The following is a 16627-nucleotide window of genomic DNA, read 5'->3' as shown; positions in this document are numbered from 1 at the left end:
TGGAGGCTTAAAAATAGGATGTGATCAACCAATGGGAAACAGGTGAAAAAAAATTATTACAAATTGATATGGTACTTGCCTGTATCCCTTTGCAGGCTAGTGGCAAATCATATTTATTTATAAAATAGTGATTTTTTTTTGTGTGTCAAATACTTGTTTCATGGTTTAAAACTGGTGCAAAGGAGGAGCCGATGTCAAATTTCAGATAGCGATGTATTTTTAATTAGGTTTGCTAAGCAATGAAAAATGCTATTGCTACCCTACATACTTATCCAGGAAGCAGCTAATGCCAAATAGTTTGATTTTGACACATTGTTAATTAAATATTGATTTGTTGGACGATGAATTAAACCATTGGAGGACTTTTTCTTAATTAGAATAATTACTTTTTTACCTGTTCCATATAAAAATAATTTAAGGAGGAGAAATGTTAAATAAATCTACACTATATAGCATATTGCTATTCACTTTTGATTAATAAATCAGACATAGCTTAATAGCTTTGGGCAAATATTTTTAGTAGTACTCTCTTTTTTCTTCTTAATGATTTTCTATCTTCCTACAAATAGTTGATACTGAATAGGTATGCCTTACTCCATAGCAGAAATAGCCCAATAAGAATTAGATCATTTATTGACTAAATGCTTGGTATGGAAAGCTACTTTCTATATACTTGGTGAACACTTTATAGTGCCAATACTAATCACGTGCATATAGAAATGGATCATTTAGGTCAAATATCACAGACAAAGATTTAATTTTACTAATACATAGCACTCATCGCAATGAAGTAAGTCCATGTATTGTATGTGTATTAGAGCAGAAAAGTACACACACACACACAGACACACACACACACACACACACACACACACACACTGTCTCATACATTTATTTGAAGAGGAATTTAATAGTTATTGTTACATTCATTGATTTAGTTGGGGTAATTTCCAGGGGAGTACTGAAGATTTCAATTTTTATCATTTAATGTATCTAGACTGAGGTTTTTTTCACCAGATATAAACAGGAATACTTTTGAAAGTAGAGAGGTGTTATGCAAAGCATTTTTTTTTCATAACTGAATAATTGCTGGAAAAGGAAATGAGCATGGAAAATTGAAAGGATTCTTAAAATCCTTCAAGTTTTTGAATATGAGAACGCTGTTTTTAATCCATTGTTTTGTTCTGAACTTCTTACAACCGGGTTTATCTTTTTTTAATGAAACTACTAGGGATCTACCTGAGAAAATTATAAATAACTATGCGCTTAAAACCAATATATCATAATCTTGGTTGTTCTCACGTTTCTTTTTCTGTTTCATGACTGTGAAAGAATAATCCACTGTATGTATGTTGTTAATCATATTAATGTCCATATTATAGTTCACTAGAATCTAAGAGTCAAAATATTATTAATTTGGTTGCTTTTTATTGTGTGTACACTTAATTAAATAAAATGTAAGAAATTCATCACTTTCCTCCTGCCCACTTCTTTTTCCAAGCACCACCCATGTTTTGGAATGCAACTTTCAGCATGTCATTCAATGGCACTGAAATTGTGAATACAGTTTGCATTTCATTGCTTATCAGATGCTGGAAAACCTTTCTTGTTCTATATGTATATTGCTAGTACAAATTAAGGTAAGTTTCTATCAGTCCTTCAGGTAGTCTCATGGGTTACATGTTCCTTATTGCCATAGGAAATTCATTATTTAAATTTATTATTTGAAAAACAGTGTCCACTGTTTCCTGTTACACTGGCCATATAAATTTATTTACTACTTTTGTAAGGCTATTTTCATGTTAAGGACAAAAATTAAACCCTGTATGAATGTTTGTGGGACAAGATATGCAATATCTACCAAAATTGGACACTTCTCATGGTACTTATGATGTAGGGATGGCAGTGGTGGGTTGTCCCTGGTTCGGTTCGGTTTTTGCGAACCGGTATTAAAACTGGGGGGAAGCTCCGCCCACCCACCCGGATGTCATTACCCTGAGGATGGGTTTTACTTACCTTTACTACTGGTTCGCAGTGGCATGCACAGATCGTCTATCACGACATCTGGGTGGGTGGGCAGAGCTTCCCCCCGGTTTTACTACTAGTTCACAAGAACCGGACCAAACTGCTGTTATGATGGTATTAAACCAAATCTCAAAAAAAACAAAACAAAACCCACATTTGTTTGTGGCAGACATGTCTGAAACTACAATTCTGAATGTCATGTCCCAAAGAGAAATTTTAAAAGAGCTTGTATCCAGTAAATGTATTTGATAAAGAATATGTTATGAGAAAAATTCTATTACGGTTTCTTTTCTTTAGAGAATTTATATTAATTATGTATACAAACCTTTGTGTGTTATGCTTCATGGGAGAAAAATGCCTGTTTCAAATACTGACATCTAACACACATCAACAAACCACTAATGCAAACTATATGTAGATTTCTGCTTTTAAAGGTAAAGGTAAAGGCTCCCCTCGCACATATGTGCTAGTCGTTCCCGACTCTAGGGGGCAATGCTCATCTCCATTTCAAAGCCAGTGCTGTCCGAAGACGTCTCCGTGGTCATGTGGCCGGCATAGCTAAACACCAAAGGTGTATGAAACACTGTTACCTTCCCACCAAAGGTGGTCCCTATTTTTCTACTTGCATTTTTTACTTGCTTTTGAACTGCTAGGTTGGCAGAACCTGGGACAAGTAACGGGAGCTCACACAGTTATGTGGCACTAGGGATTCGAACTGCTGAACTGCTGACCTTTTGATTGACAAGCTCAGCGTCTTAGCCACTGAGCCACCGTGTCCCTTTTTTTTCTGCTTTTAGAGTTGTGTAATTACTATATTCCATTTCCACTCCTGCAAAAGCAATTTATTGAATGGTATATATTTTTGTCAAAATAACATGAAAAAAATAAAAATAGTAAGCCCCCCTTGGAATATAAATTAGTTTCAAAATTCTGTACTCCTTTTATATGGGCAGTCCTTGACTTACAGCCATTCATTTAGCAACTGTTCAAAGTTGCAATGGCATTGAAAAAAATGTCCTATAACCAGTCCTTACACTTATGACCACTACAGCATCCCTATGATTACATAATCAGATTTGGGTATTTGGGCAACTGGTATCTTTACAATGGTTGCAGTGTCCCAGGGTCACTTTCCCAGATAGTTGCTAACAAGCGAAGTAAATAGTTGAAGCCAGTTTAGCTTAATAATTGTAGTGATTCACTTTAGAAGAGCGGCAAAAAAGTTGTAAAACAGGGTGCAACTCACTTAACAATCACCTTGCTTAGCAATAGAAATTCTGATCTCAGTTGTGGTCATAAGTCAAGGACTACCTGTAATATTTATGTTATCTGATACTCTCAGAGGTACTTTAAACTGTCTGTCTAGATTTTGTTTCATTACTTCCAAAATTGAGAATTTCAATTATGTCTGTAAAAAGGTGTCTTGAGAAACTTTATATATATATGTTTATATAAAATCTAAAACCTCAGTTTTAAATATGCCATAATTATTATTGACACTCAGTATTATCCCAGTATTATCAATTTAATCTAATTTATAAGGTACCCAGACATAATTTCAAGCTCACATATTAATGATATAACATTAGTAATGGAAGTTTGTGTTTTCATCTAAAAAACATATTATTCATATAAAGCAAATCTCTGCAATCCCTTTAATATTTTATGAATTAATAATGGCTTAAGAAAAAAATATTAAAATGTAATAAAAAGGGGGATAAAAGGGCTTTATTAATATGTGGCATGATGTTATTGTAAGAATAAATAAATAAACAAACAAACAAACAAATAAATATGACTTACAATTAATTAAAAAAAAACTTGGGCTAGGAACAGAATATACCATGTCTAAGCAAAATTTAGATTTGCAAAAATTCATAATAGCTCAAAACCTGCTTCAAAACCTTCCCAAAAATAAGATCTAATTCTTTTTCAGCATCAAATAAAAAAACAGCTACTAGATCAGCAGTTTTCAACTTTTGTGGCTTGGCAGAGTGGCCGTGGGAAGAGGGCTGCATAAGTGGCGGGCTAGCGTGCACACACATGTGGAGCTCAATTTGTGTAATCGGGGAGCCAGTGAGCATGCACATGTGCACATAGCTCAAGTTGTGCAAGTTGAACTGCTCACACATATGTGTGTGCGCCAGCCCACCACTCATGCAATCAAGCTGTGTGTGCTTGCATGCTTGGCCTTCCGCTCTCAGGGCCCACTTCTGAATGGACCATGGCCCGGTAGTTGGCTGCAATACAGGGGTTGGGGACCCCTGTGTTACACTAAATTTACTCTGAGTTAAAACACTTTAACTCAGATATCATTATTGCAATTTTGATGGTCTCCTGTACATTCATCCTGAATTGGTTATAAAATGGCTGGAAATACAAGCTTTAATTTATTGGCCAAGATAGCTGTTAAAATCTTGGCACCTACATTCATCAAGGAATTAAGTTTAGAATTGGTACATATAATAAGAGCCCAACCTAATCTAAGTTGAGAAGGTCTATAATATAATCTTATTGAAATTAGAAGTTAAGACCTTAAACTAACTAACTAATCTTTGCCTCTGGATGAGATGGATGGCACAAAATTTTAATAAATACATAAACAATTTACCTTCAATAAATTAATATGCCTTTTCTATTAAAAAAAAACTAGAAAACTTTCAGTTCTATTTCAAGTCTGATAGATTGAAATATTTCCAGAAGAGAAAAACATGTGAAATATGGTTTATAATCTGCTACTGCTCCAGTTTGGGACTGTAATATTATGTAGAAATAAGGATTTTATCGTTGCTTAATGAGAAGTTGGAATTAAGTAATTGTGGTGTTTTTTGTTTCTGTTTTAAAAACCATCTACTGATTAATAGATGTAGAATGAATCAATACACACATACACACACACAGTTTTCTATTTGCAACATGAACAAAAGAGAGTATATTGCATTGCTTAATTTGTTAATTTCTTTATAGATTCCTCCTTCCCAGTATCATTTCCCTATACAATATAATTAAATGTTTGTCTTTGAAGAATAAAACTTCTTGAATTTATATTTATCACAAAACAAATGAATCTCTCTCAGGATTTAGTAATTCTTTACTTCTTCCTCTCAGGATTTGACTTTAGATACTGGCTGCTTTTTGTTTGTGTGTGTGTGAGAGAGAGACACACACACCTACAATTATATGACCTCAATTATATGCTCTTGTACTATCCCTTATCAATGGCAATGTTCTTTTTAGATGTTTTTCTTCTACTAATCCTTTGACTTAAGTTTGTAAATGTTTCCAATATTCTGTTAGTAGCTGAAGGAGTCTACCAGTAAATTAAAGAGTCAGTAAGTCAGTGAAGCTCAAACATTTTTATATATTAGGAACATGCTACAATCACTCTGACTCTTCTGAGGCGACTAAGATCAAGCACTATTTATCCTGGATATCACTTAGCAAACACACCACCCAGCATCACAGGATTAACCTCAGCAATGGTTCCAGATGCACTTGGGTCAATATAAATGGCATCTGAGAAGCCTGGATAAAGTCACCCTGCCAATATCTCTGAGCTAATCACTTTATTGCTGTGGAACATTGCTCTCCATTCCAAATGGGAAATTAGATTTACCCTTTTGATGTTTATTAATATCTTTAATCAAAGTCGGTTGGAGTTGTTGTAAAGAGACAAATGTTTTCATTATTGTCAAAGCTCAATTAAACAAAATTGTTGCACTGCCTTGGAAGAAATGGCTTCCTGTCTCATGCCAGGCGCAATATTGCATAGTGTCAGTAGGAAATTTATAGGAAAATTGTTTGATGGCAAGAACACGGATCTAAACAAAGAAATACACAGAATATTTCTACCTAATTAGAAAATATTGGAACATAAGCAGAGCTGTGTAGGATGACAAATATAATGTTCCAATATAATGAGTGCATAAGAAAGATTTTTCTTTTTCATATCTGTATAATAGGCCGCACTTGTCAAAAATCCATCTGCTAAATAAAGGTATAGAAGACCTATTTCACATTTGTGCATGGCAATCCAAATCCTAATCTCAGATGATTCCAAAATATGAGGGGCTGTCACAATTCCCTAAACCAGTGATGGCTAACCTTTTTGCCATCATGTGCTAGGAGCAGAGGGGCTACACACGCATGTGCCCACAACCATAATTCTATGCACCCCACCCCTGTGCATGAGCATGTGACCCCCCCATGCTCCCCCTGCTCCTGGCATGTGATGGCACAGTAGGCCCATTTTTTTCTTCTCCTCAGCCTCCAGACCAGAAATGGGCCATTTTCAGCCTCCGGAGGGCCTCCAGGGGGTTGGGGAAGGCTATTTTCACCCTCTCCAGATATCTAGAAAGGCTCTGGAGGCTGGGGAGAGCCTTCCCCACCCACCCACCCCCAAGGCCCTCCGGAGGCAGTAAAGTTGTTTCCCAACTTCTGGTGGGCCCAGAAGGCCCAAAAAATCAGCTGGCCAGTGCGTGGATGCACACCGGAGCTGAACTCGTGTGCCCACCAATATTGTTATGTCTGCCACCTGTGGCACGGGTGCCATAGGTTCACCATCATGGCCCTAAACCTTTCCTGTTGCAGAGCATAAATGAGAACAGAAAGATGTTTGCTTTACACTGAGAAGGAATTTATCTGAAGTAGTCTCGGCACTGCTTTAAGGGTTTTGACAGTTTAAGGATATGAAGGAGGACTGGAGAAGCTTGTGAACTATCAGAATCACAGATCTTCGCAGTCCAACCACCCTTGAATATTGAGATATCAGAAATAAACAGATTCTCTGTTTAATCTTGGAAGAGAAGATCTGGGTAATATATGCTCTTTGGGATTCTAATTGATCTGGTCATGGTGTTGGGGCTAACTTATTTCTTTGGGCTGCAAAAAAACAGACAACCACCAGAAGGCATCAAAGACTTATAGAAAGGCACCAATTTGTTCCTGTTATCTAGTTCTGCAACCTTGATTTGGTAATCCTAAAAATATCTAAATAGTCAAGGTGGCCTATACAATCATTTTATGTTAAGCAATTTTTCTAGAGATAGAAATTAGATAGGTAAACTCCTAGGTTCTTATACTTTCACTTTTGTTGCTAGTAAAGCTAAGAATGCCTGAAGTTGGTTTTTACTTTTTATATCCCTATATATGTCTACGCATCTATTAATATTGCATACTTATATGAAGATTAAACCATAATTTTGTTATGAAACCATAACAAGAAAAAATATGGAGAACAATCCTCCACCTCCACCACAGTAATTTGGTTGTCATTTTCTGCCCCTTTTTCAGCTCTAATATATAATTATAGAATTTAATATATAATTATAATATATAATTTTTCAAGTGTGGTGACCTGAATTATATAAAATCGAATAAATATGGGCACACCATATTGGACATAAAAATGACATTGTCATTTTTGCATTATTCTTATTGAATCCCATTTATAAAGAATGGGATTCTAAAATGAAATTTACCATTTTTCCAGCTACCATATACTGAATTGACCTGCAGTTATGACTCCAAGATCTTTTTCCTGGTTTTTCCTGGTTTTCCCATCTGTGACTGCCATTGGAGGACCATTTACCAAATTTTAAAATATCTTCACAGTGATATTTAGGTTTTACCACCTTCAATATTTTGACTGCCATCAAGTTATTGTCAGCTCTTAGCAATCATATAGATTTTCTCAATAATCATCTGTCTCAAATATGTTTTTCCAATCTTTCAAAGATGCACTCATCACCAATGTAAATAAGCTTATCTACATTGCTACTGGTTGTCCTTTCTTCTCTTTCCTTCCATACTTCCCAGCATTAGAACCCCTCCAAAGAGTTGGGTCTTTGCATAAAGTGTTGGTGGAAGGATTATTTGATCCTGATCTTCTGTACCTTGAGTGATAACTCTCAGTTGAATAATCCAACTATCTATTGGTTTGTTCCTTCTACTGTATTCTCAGGAGTCTATTGTACAAAAATGTCAATATTCTTTCTACCCTGCTTTTCTAAAGTTCATCAATACTTTAGTGCTATCTTTAAATTTGACCCATTCACTGGTTATTCAGAAATATATGTACAGGTTAGCAAGCACTGGTCCCAAGAAAGACCCTAAAGAAGTCCACTTTGTACTTTTCTCCACTAAAAAACTGAAAATATATTCTTATACTTTGTTTTCTACCTTTACGAATCAACAATTTATGACTTGTCTCTTTTTTGAATCTGATCAGAAATTTAGCATCCTTTCTTCCCCTCCCCCCACTTCCCACAAAAAAACCTTTGTCTCTTAGTTGTAAAATGTAAAAATCCATGATTTTCATTAGTCTCCAGAAGCTATGATTTCTAGTTATACTAGATGAGAAAAACAGGTTTTCCATTTCTCTTATAAAGGGTACTTTGCCACAGTTTGTTATCTGGAATCTAAAATAAATTAAGACTAATGGAGTATATTTTTAAAAATGTGTGTCAATTTTTCATTTCATTGGATGAATCACCAATCAACAAATAAATCTAAGAGAAATTATCTATCAGACATCTTAATTAGTCTTTCCTAAATATTTTTGAAGTCCAAATTAAATTGTCAGGTATAACCACAAGATATAACTCAGGTGATATTTCTCCATTCCTCATCAAATATATTTAGGAAGTCCATTTTCTGAATAATTATCATATAATATTTTAAAACTCATTGAAAGTTCTTCCTACAGCAAATTAAATGGAAGTAACCCAGTTAATTGAGTCTTTATACAGTAACATATCTGGAGAGAGATGAGATAGTTAAGCCAGAAAGTTTTGTTTGAACTGAGAAACTTTTTGTGGATTTTATATTATTTAGTTTTAGAACCTAAAAAGTTTGTGATCCTACTTTCCTCTTGATGTTTACTTCATCCACAACACTTTTCCTTATTGCTCTAAGTCTATTGCTTGTCAAAAGTGGTAAGAAATATCTGCCAGGCATCAATTGGCAGACATACAACTACTCTTGCAAAAAATCATATTCTCTGTGTAAGTTCATCTATCTATCATCTATCTATCTATCTATCTATCTATCTATCTATCTATCTATCTATCTATCTATCTATCTATCTACCATCTATCCATCCATCCATCCATTTATCTACATATCTACCTATCTTTTCATTAATCTGTCAAGGAGAATGGTTCAATACTCTAACAGATTAGTTGCTATATAAAGATATTTATGTTTGTGCTGTGTTCTAACACTAGGGGTTGTTCTGACTTTGTATATGTCAGAACAGGCTAAAGCAAATGAATAAAACATTTGATTATAGAGGGGAATTTCATGAGAAAGGAAAGGAAAGGAAAGGAAAGGAAAGGAAAGGAAAAGAAAGGAAAGGAAAGGAAAGGAAAGGAAAGGAAAGGAAAGGAAAGGAAAGGAAAGGAAAGGAAAGGAAAGGAAAGGAAAGGAAAGGAATTCACAAGTGGATATATATATATAATAGGAACTAAATAAGTAGATCATATGCAAAACTCCTACTGAGGTCAATAGGGTTTCTTTCCAGGACAAATTTGATAGATTATACAATTGAAGCGGTTAGATATGCCAAAGAATCAATTGTTCCTTTACATTGATGGATCAAATAAGAATTCTTGAGGTGCTTTTTTTTTTTTTTGCTTTGATGAAATCTAAAATATTTTAATGAATGCCATCATTTATTTTCTGCAGAATTGACTAGCACATATATTAACAGTCCAGGAAGAATTATTGTTAACAGGTCATTGGAATTTTTTATACCTAATACTAGAGATCATTTCTTAAGATTCCTACATACATGCAATACCATTTTTTGATAAATGCTTTTCTATTTCAGGAATGGGGGAGAAAAAATATTGGTAGGCAAGCTTGCATCCAGGCTCAGATAATATGACTTTTTTTCTTCTTTAGAGTGAAACTGAAAGCTTTTAGCTTTGAATGCAGGGTTTAAACCAGGTCTTAGACCAAGGCATCATAATACATTGGACTGAGAGCTTTATATCTGAAACTGTGTCAATTAGCATCCTATTATGTGATGCTACTATGATGATGATACTATGATCAAATAGGAATAGCATGAGGGACATGGCTGCTTTTAAATTAAAATTGATGTTGCAAATTAGCTTTCACATTTCAGTGATCAACCAACTAATATTCCTTTTTCGGACAACTCTCAAATGGATGCTTTCTTTCCTTTAACACAATCATTTTCAACCATTAACCCTGATTTGTAACATGCATTAATTTCATATGAACGATTAGTATTAAAGTCTTCTAAGTTCTCCTAAACTGGTAAATGACCAACAACCAGCACTGCTATCTTGGGCCTTGCTTAAAACAGAACTAAATCCATTCAAAAATAATTCTGTCCTTCATCTGAATAGGATGTTGATATTTCAGGATACTCAAAGCTTGATTATGCATGGTCTATTTATCTACCTCAAATCTACCCATTTATTCTTTTTGAGGGTGAAGTGATCTTTTTGGTGAAAAAGAGAGCAATTCTGAGATCCAGGAACTGACCTCTGCTATTTTTGATAAATAGCAATAGCACTTAGACTTATATACCACTTCATAGTGCTTCACAGCCCTCTCTAAGCGGTTTACAGAGTCAGCATATTGCCCCCAACAATCTGGGTCCTCATTTTACCCACCTCGGAAGGATGGAAGGCTGAGTCAACCTTGAGCCTGGTGAGATTCGATCTGCCAAACTGCTGGCAGCCAGAGATCAGCAGAAGTAGCCTGCAGTACTGCACTCTAACCACTGCGCCACCTCAGCTCTATAAAGCAGGTTTTATAATTATTACAGAATGGAGAATGTTTTAAAAATAAATTATGGGAGTAGGGAAAAACTACTGCTTAACAGGAACACAATAGAATCTTTGTAAAGTTTGTCATCTTTTTTACTTACTTACTTACTTACTTACTTACTTACTTACTTACTTACTTACATTCTGCCTTTATTCTTTTTATAAATAATTCAAGATGGCAGGCATATCTAATACCCTTTCTTCCTCCTATTTTCCCAGAACAACCCTGTGAAGTGAATATGGTTGACAGAGACTGATGACCCAAAGTCACCAGCCACATTTGATGCCCTAAAGTGGGACTATGATTCTTCCAGTTTCTAATCTGGCATCTTTAACCATTAGACCAAACAAAGCTGCTGATATTTTATTTGTAATGCTCCCCATTATTCCATAGCATCTTTCATATCTATTTGGGAAGAGGGAAAAAAAATAAGGTTAGTTCAAAATATTTGTCCTTGGGAATCAAATGTGGGAATTTAAGTAACCTGCAGCACATTGGAAAGATAGTTATATAAAGAAAGACAGGAACATACTTACACATACAGAACAGCTGCTGTAAAACTAAGGTAAATTGAGGAACCTTGCCTTTTATTCATTAGGAGTCTGGAATTCAATTCATTGGATGCACAGTTTGGCTAGGCTGATGCTGTATAGGATTTAAATGGGGATAAGTTGGAGGGGAAGGGAAAACAGGTTTGTTATACAGATGGAGATTAAGTGTGAGACAGATTGTCATTACCTTCTCAATTTACAACTATAATGTGTTAACAACCCACTGTGTTTCTTGAGGCCTTTTGAGATTGTTAGTTCAGCAATCTCTTACTCAATGATAATGTTAGAATCTCATTTTTCCAAGATAGTTGACAATAGTGTCCAGGGAGGTTGGATTGCTCTGATAACATTTTGTCCTTGCTTTGACTCCTGGTGTGAAATTTGGGTCCATTAATCATTTTGCACAAAGTTTGTTCCATTTGCCCTACATAAAATTCAGAAGGGCATTGATGGTAGATAATGGTATACATCAAAGGAAATGCATGCAAAGATGCCTCTGATCTTGTGGGTAAGCTTGTTGTGGCCTCTGATACTGCTGCTCCTGGTTGTAATGGTTGTGGGATAGAACTTTGCTGTGGTTAATAGATTTACTCATGTATGGTGAGTGGAAGCTGGAACTGCGTAAGTGTGTATAAAATCTGTAGACTTTCTGTATAACTTGGCACCTTCTGTGCTCATTGTATAGATTTACTGTGACATCAAATAATTTGATAGATCAAGGCTGAAGTTGAAGATGAGATGGAGGTTGCTGAAGGTATGATGAAATTTGATGAGAGATTCATTTCTGCAGGTCTAGATTATGAAAATTCATCAACGGATTCTCAAGTAAATGAGGGTTTAAGGAAGGAAGAATTGAGAAAATATTGTTCCAAATCAGAATACAAATGTTGACATAGATTACCATTGACTAATCAGAATCTCCTTATCCAAGCTCTCTACTTCTGTGAATATCACTGCTTTTTTTAACTTTACATTTGGAGGAAGGACCATTTTCCATCTTTAATGAGAATGGTCTGGGAAAAAAAAGTGTTGAACAATTTGTCATCATAGCACTTGATATAGCTCAGTTTGGGAACCATTTACTTACAGATCTAAAATCTTTAAGATGAATGCTCTGTGGCATTGGCTGTCTACTTCTTTGATCCTAAAAGATACTTCACTATATAGTAAGAAGCAATCCTTTGTGTGCCCTCACTTGAATGAAATTCTGACCTCAGGAGAATCTTATGGCAGTTTAAAGGCTATGCTTGATTAACTTCATTTCATAAATGGGATAATGAATGACTAGAGGTTTTTTTTTTTTTTAAATAATGAATGAGTGTAATTCTTAGGGCAAAGTAAAGCTTGCATCAGCAGCCAAGCACATAAAATGGAGATTTCTTTTCATCAAAATTGGTAACATAACCTCGTCTCCCTGTGCAACAGTTGGTGTATATAGCATTGCAAATTATTCATAGCAATTCAAGATACATGGTTTGTGCCGCTGGAGAAAGGATGTTGAGCTGATGGCGTACTCAGCTCTGAATCTTTGATGAGGCATTGCATAAATTTCCAGAGGAGATTACACAGTGACATCAATAAACAGCATTAAAAATCAAGCCTCTGAAAAGTCTGTTGAGGGCAATGAATGCTGTTGACACATGACAGAGAATTTCTCTTTTCTTTACTCAAGCAGATCTTTGTTGGAAACTGTTCTGTATTTTTCTTGCAGATGAAAACGAACATTTTGGTACAAAGACAGTTTCAGGCAAATTTCTGTCAAAATGGAGGAAGCAGGTGTCTCAATGCAGGAACTCATTTTTAAAAAATTAAGGAAATTAATACTCTTTCCAAAGGTTTGAAAACAGGCATACAGAGATATGTAGTTGTTTTTCAGAAATATATATATATTTCAAAGAAGTGCTTTGGACTTGATACTAGGATAAGTACTACACTTCTATAGCATTTTTTTTCCTGAGCTTCTATGAGTTTAAAATCACTAAAAGCCACTTAAAGTATATTATATAGAAGTCTGAAGTCATTTTCAGAAGTCTTGAGAACAAACTTAGTTCAGCTCAACTCTTTTTCCCTTCTGTCATTTTCTCAGCTTGTTAAAAACAAACAAGAGACTGAAGCAAACTGCTAGTTTTAGCAATACAGATATGCAACTTTCAAATTAAAGACTGTCCAAAAATAAAATATATCCTTCTCCCTCCTCCCCTGCCTCAACGATGTTAAAGAGAAAAGAGGGATATTTAGTGAACTGTCCATCTTTTGTGTTTTCAAGAGCTTTTCATTCTGATCCTAAGCAGAATCATATTTTCTCATTATTATCTGCTACATGGTGTAGAGGGTAAAGTTGTTGGTTAAGATTTTTTGTTGTTGTTCTCTTCAGTCTTAGCAATTTGATACAGAAACATGCCACTTGATTGCCTAGGAGGGAATGTGAACATGAAGAACTTTGCCAACCCAAACCTGGTTGTTTCAAGATGTTTCACTGTTTTCTCATTAAAGCTTCAGTGTGTTTCCTCAGTTCCATCCTCTGTGACAGAGCTGTTGGAAGCTTGAGTACAAAGAGTGAGGTAAACTATTTTATTGATTTCAATTTCATTAAGAATACAGTTTGTACAGAACCAGACCCAAGCAGAAAAAGGAGAAACCAGTCCTTTGTGAAGTTGACTTTGAAGCTTGAATATTGTTGTTGTTGGTTTTTTGTTTTTTTTTTGCCAAAGGGGGAATACCTAAACTGATACTTTCAGTGATATTGCAAAGTGACAATATAATGCATAAAAGTCATGTAACACAAGGAAAAGAGGTTTTACTAATTTTCAAGATAAGTGTGATTAAGCAGATTTTAAAAATGTGTTTGACACTCTTTTGACCCCCAAGCACCAAATACTGCAAGTAGCTGGAATGACTGTTCCTCAAGGGGATCTTTTGCTGCCAAAGACACTCCCATAAGTTTTGTTGTTGCTGCTGTTCAATAATGAATAATAAATCTCCTCTGAAAATCATAAAATAGTGTTAAATGTTTCTATTATTCTATATTTAGAATAATCTAACTGGCAATTTGTGCAGAATCTGCCCTCAAATGATACATCTCCAAAAAATGCTTTGAAGGGACAAACTCTTTCTCCTATCTTTCCCCATTTCCCTAACCTGCTGTTAGAATATTAAGGCTTCAGGCCTCTACCAGAGTCCCACCACTGCAAGCAGGTCCTCTTTTTCAAAAGCTCTAGAGAAATTAAAAAAAAAAATTGTCCCTCAAATTATCCACTGAGTGAAATTAGAATGGTTCCAGCAGAGGTGGGTTTCAGCAGGTTCTGACCAGTTCTGGAGAACTAGTAGCGGAAATTTTGAATAGTTCAGAGAACTGGTAAATAGCACCTCTGACTGGCTCTGCCCCATCTATTCTTTGCCTCCCGAGTCCCAGCTGATCGGGAGGAAATGGGGATTTTACAGTATCCTTCTCCTGGAGTGGGGAGGGAATGGAGATTTTACAGTATCCTTCCCCTGCCATGCCCACCAAGCCATGGCAACAAAGCCATGCCATGCCACACCCAGAAAGCCACGCCCACAGAACTGGTAGTAAAATATTTTGAAACCCACCATTGGGTATAAAACATAGCTGTTTCTCCTGCCTGGTAGTTTTTGAGGCTCCTTCATATCAGTGCTGCCTAAAATTTTCCTAGAATTCCATCGTTCAAATTTTGGTCCCAAGAATTAATAAATAAAATAATAAATTAATAAATTAAAAATAAAATAAATAAATAAAATAAAATAAATAAAAATTATAGAATTTCTCACTGAAATGATGATGATGATCAAAATCAGGATTGAACACACATTGCTGCCTAAGGTTTTTGTTATCCTTTTGGGAAGTCTAGGAATATTTTTTATGGATACGCTATTGTATTTATTTACACACTCATGTTGTCATCTACTCTCAAAAGGATCTGTTATGCATTCATGCCTATGTGCCTTTAAGTTTGGGGAGAATTATGTTCAAAGCCACCTTGAAGAGATTAACCCTTCATGGGAATGTTGGGGAAATTTGTTCCTGCCAATAAGGAACCAAAGAGATTTGAGATTTGCAACAAAGTTTATTTATTGGCATGCAAAAAATACAGTAACCCTGGGGCTTCACACAAAAAAGGATGCTAAGACTCCCAAACATTTTGCAGATAAGATTCTGTAGAATTGAGTGGAACTACATTTGACAATGTTTTATCATGACAATAACATCACTTTCTTTTTAATTTTCTCCCCAAATCCCATTTCTGGGATTTGATACCTGTCCTACAGCAACTGCTCAGCCATAAATTGATTTGAATAACAATATTATGTGCCCATACTGGAAATACAAGAGAGTTTGCTAATAAAATATTAAGAGCCTACGATCTTAAGAAGGAGCATAACACTAACAGAACAAGATAAACATTGTAATAGAAAATAAACAATTTTCTTATTAATTTATTAATTCAGTTCAAGCATGCAATTATCCAAACACATACATTTACAGGCAACAATAGAAAAAATGGTACTTATTTCCCTCTTCTATTATTTTAAATAAATTTCAATCTAACCTACACGGTTGTGAGTTCCTAGAAGTCTTCTCTTTAATATTAATCAGATATTTTTTTCAGGATCAGCCAAAATATCTCAGCAATATACTGCTAAATGTTTCCTGCTAAAATCTGTGTTCCAGCAGAAAGCAGATGCAGGTACATTAAATCAAGTCTCAGACACTGTAATGGACAAGCAGCTCCAAAGTGGTAAGATATTTAGGAGTTACATTTAACCTGTCTGCTATTACATATTTAAGATTTCACATTTGAGAAGAATCCCACATAACCATAAGGGGCAGCAAAAACTGTGGAGAAAGTCTGCAAGTCAGCATTCATTCATTCATTCATTTACCACGTGAAATGTCACTGATTCCCTACAGATTTATGCTACCTTACAATTAAAAAAAATGAAAGGCTATTTCATTTCTTTAATAAAATCTAAAGAAAAGACATAAAGACAAGAATATTAAAATATCATTCCCCTCCCCCAATAGCATTCTTTTCTTAGTTGAATGAAGTTTGCCCAAAAAAACTATAATAAACGAACCTTTTATTTATTTATAAATAAATAAAATAAGTAAATAGCCTTAAAGAGATCTGGAGCTTAAGAAAATAATAGTTTACAACGTTGTTTTTTTTTAATGGACACTGTCATGAGACAAATTACACATGCAGAATCTTTGTGGCATAGATGCTAAG

Source organism: Pituophis catenifer, unplaced genomic scaffold (assembly GCF_029215685.1).
Source record: "Pituophis catenifer annectens isolate HBS135680 unplaced genomic scaffold, rPitCat1.0.hap2 SCAF_3, whole genome shotgun sequence".
NCBI lineage: Eukaryota > Metazoa > Chordata > Lepidosauria > Squamata > Colubridae > Pituophis > Pituophis catenifer.
Note: the sequence above shows the minus strand (reverse complement) of the source record.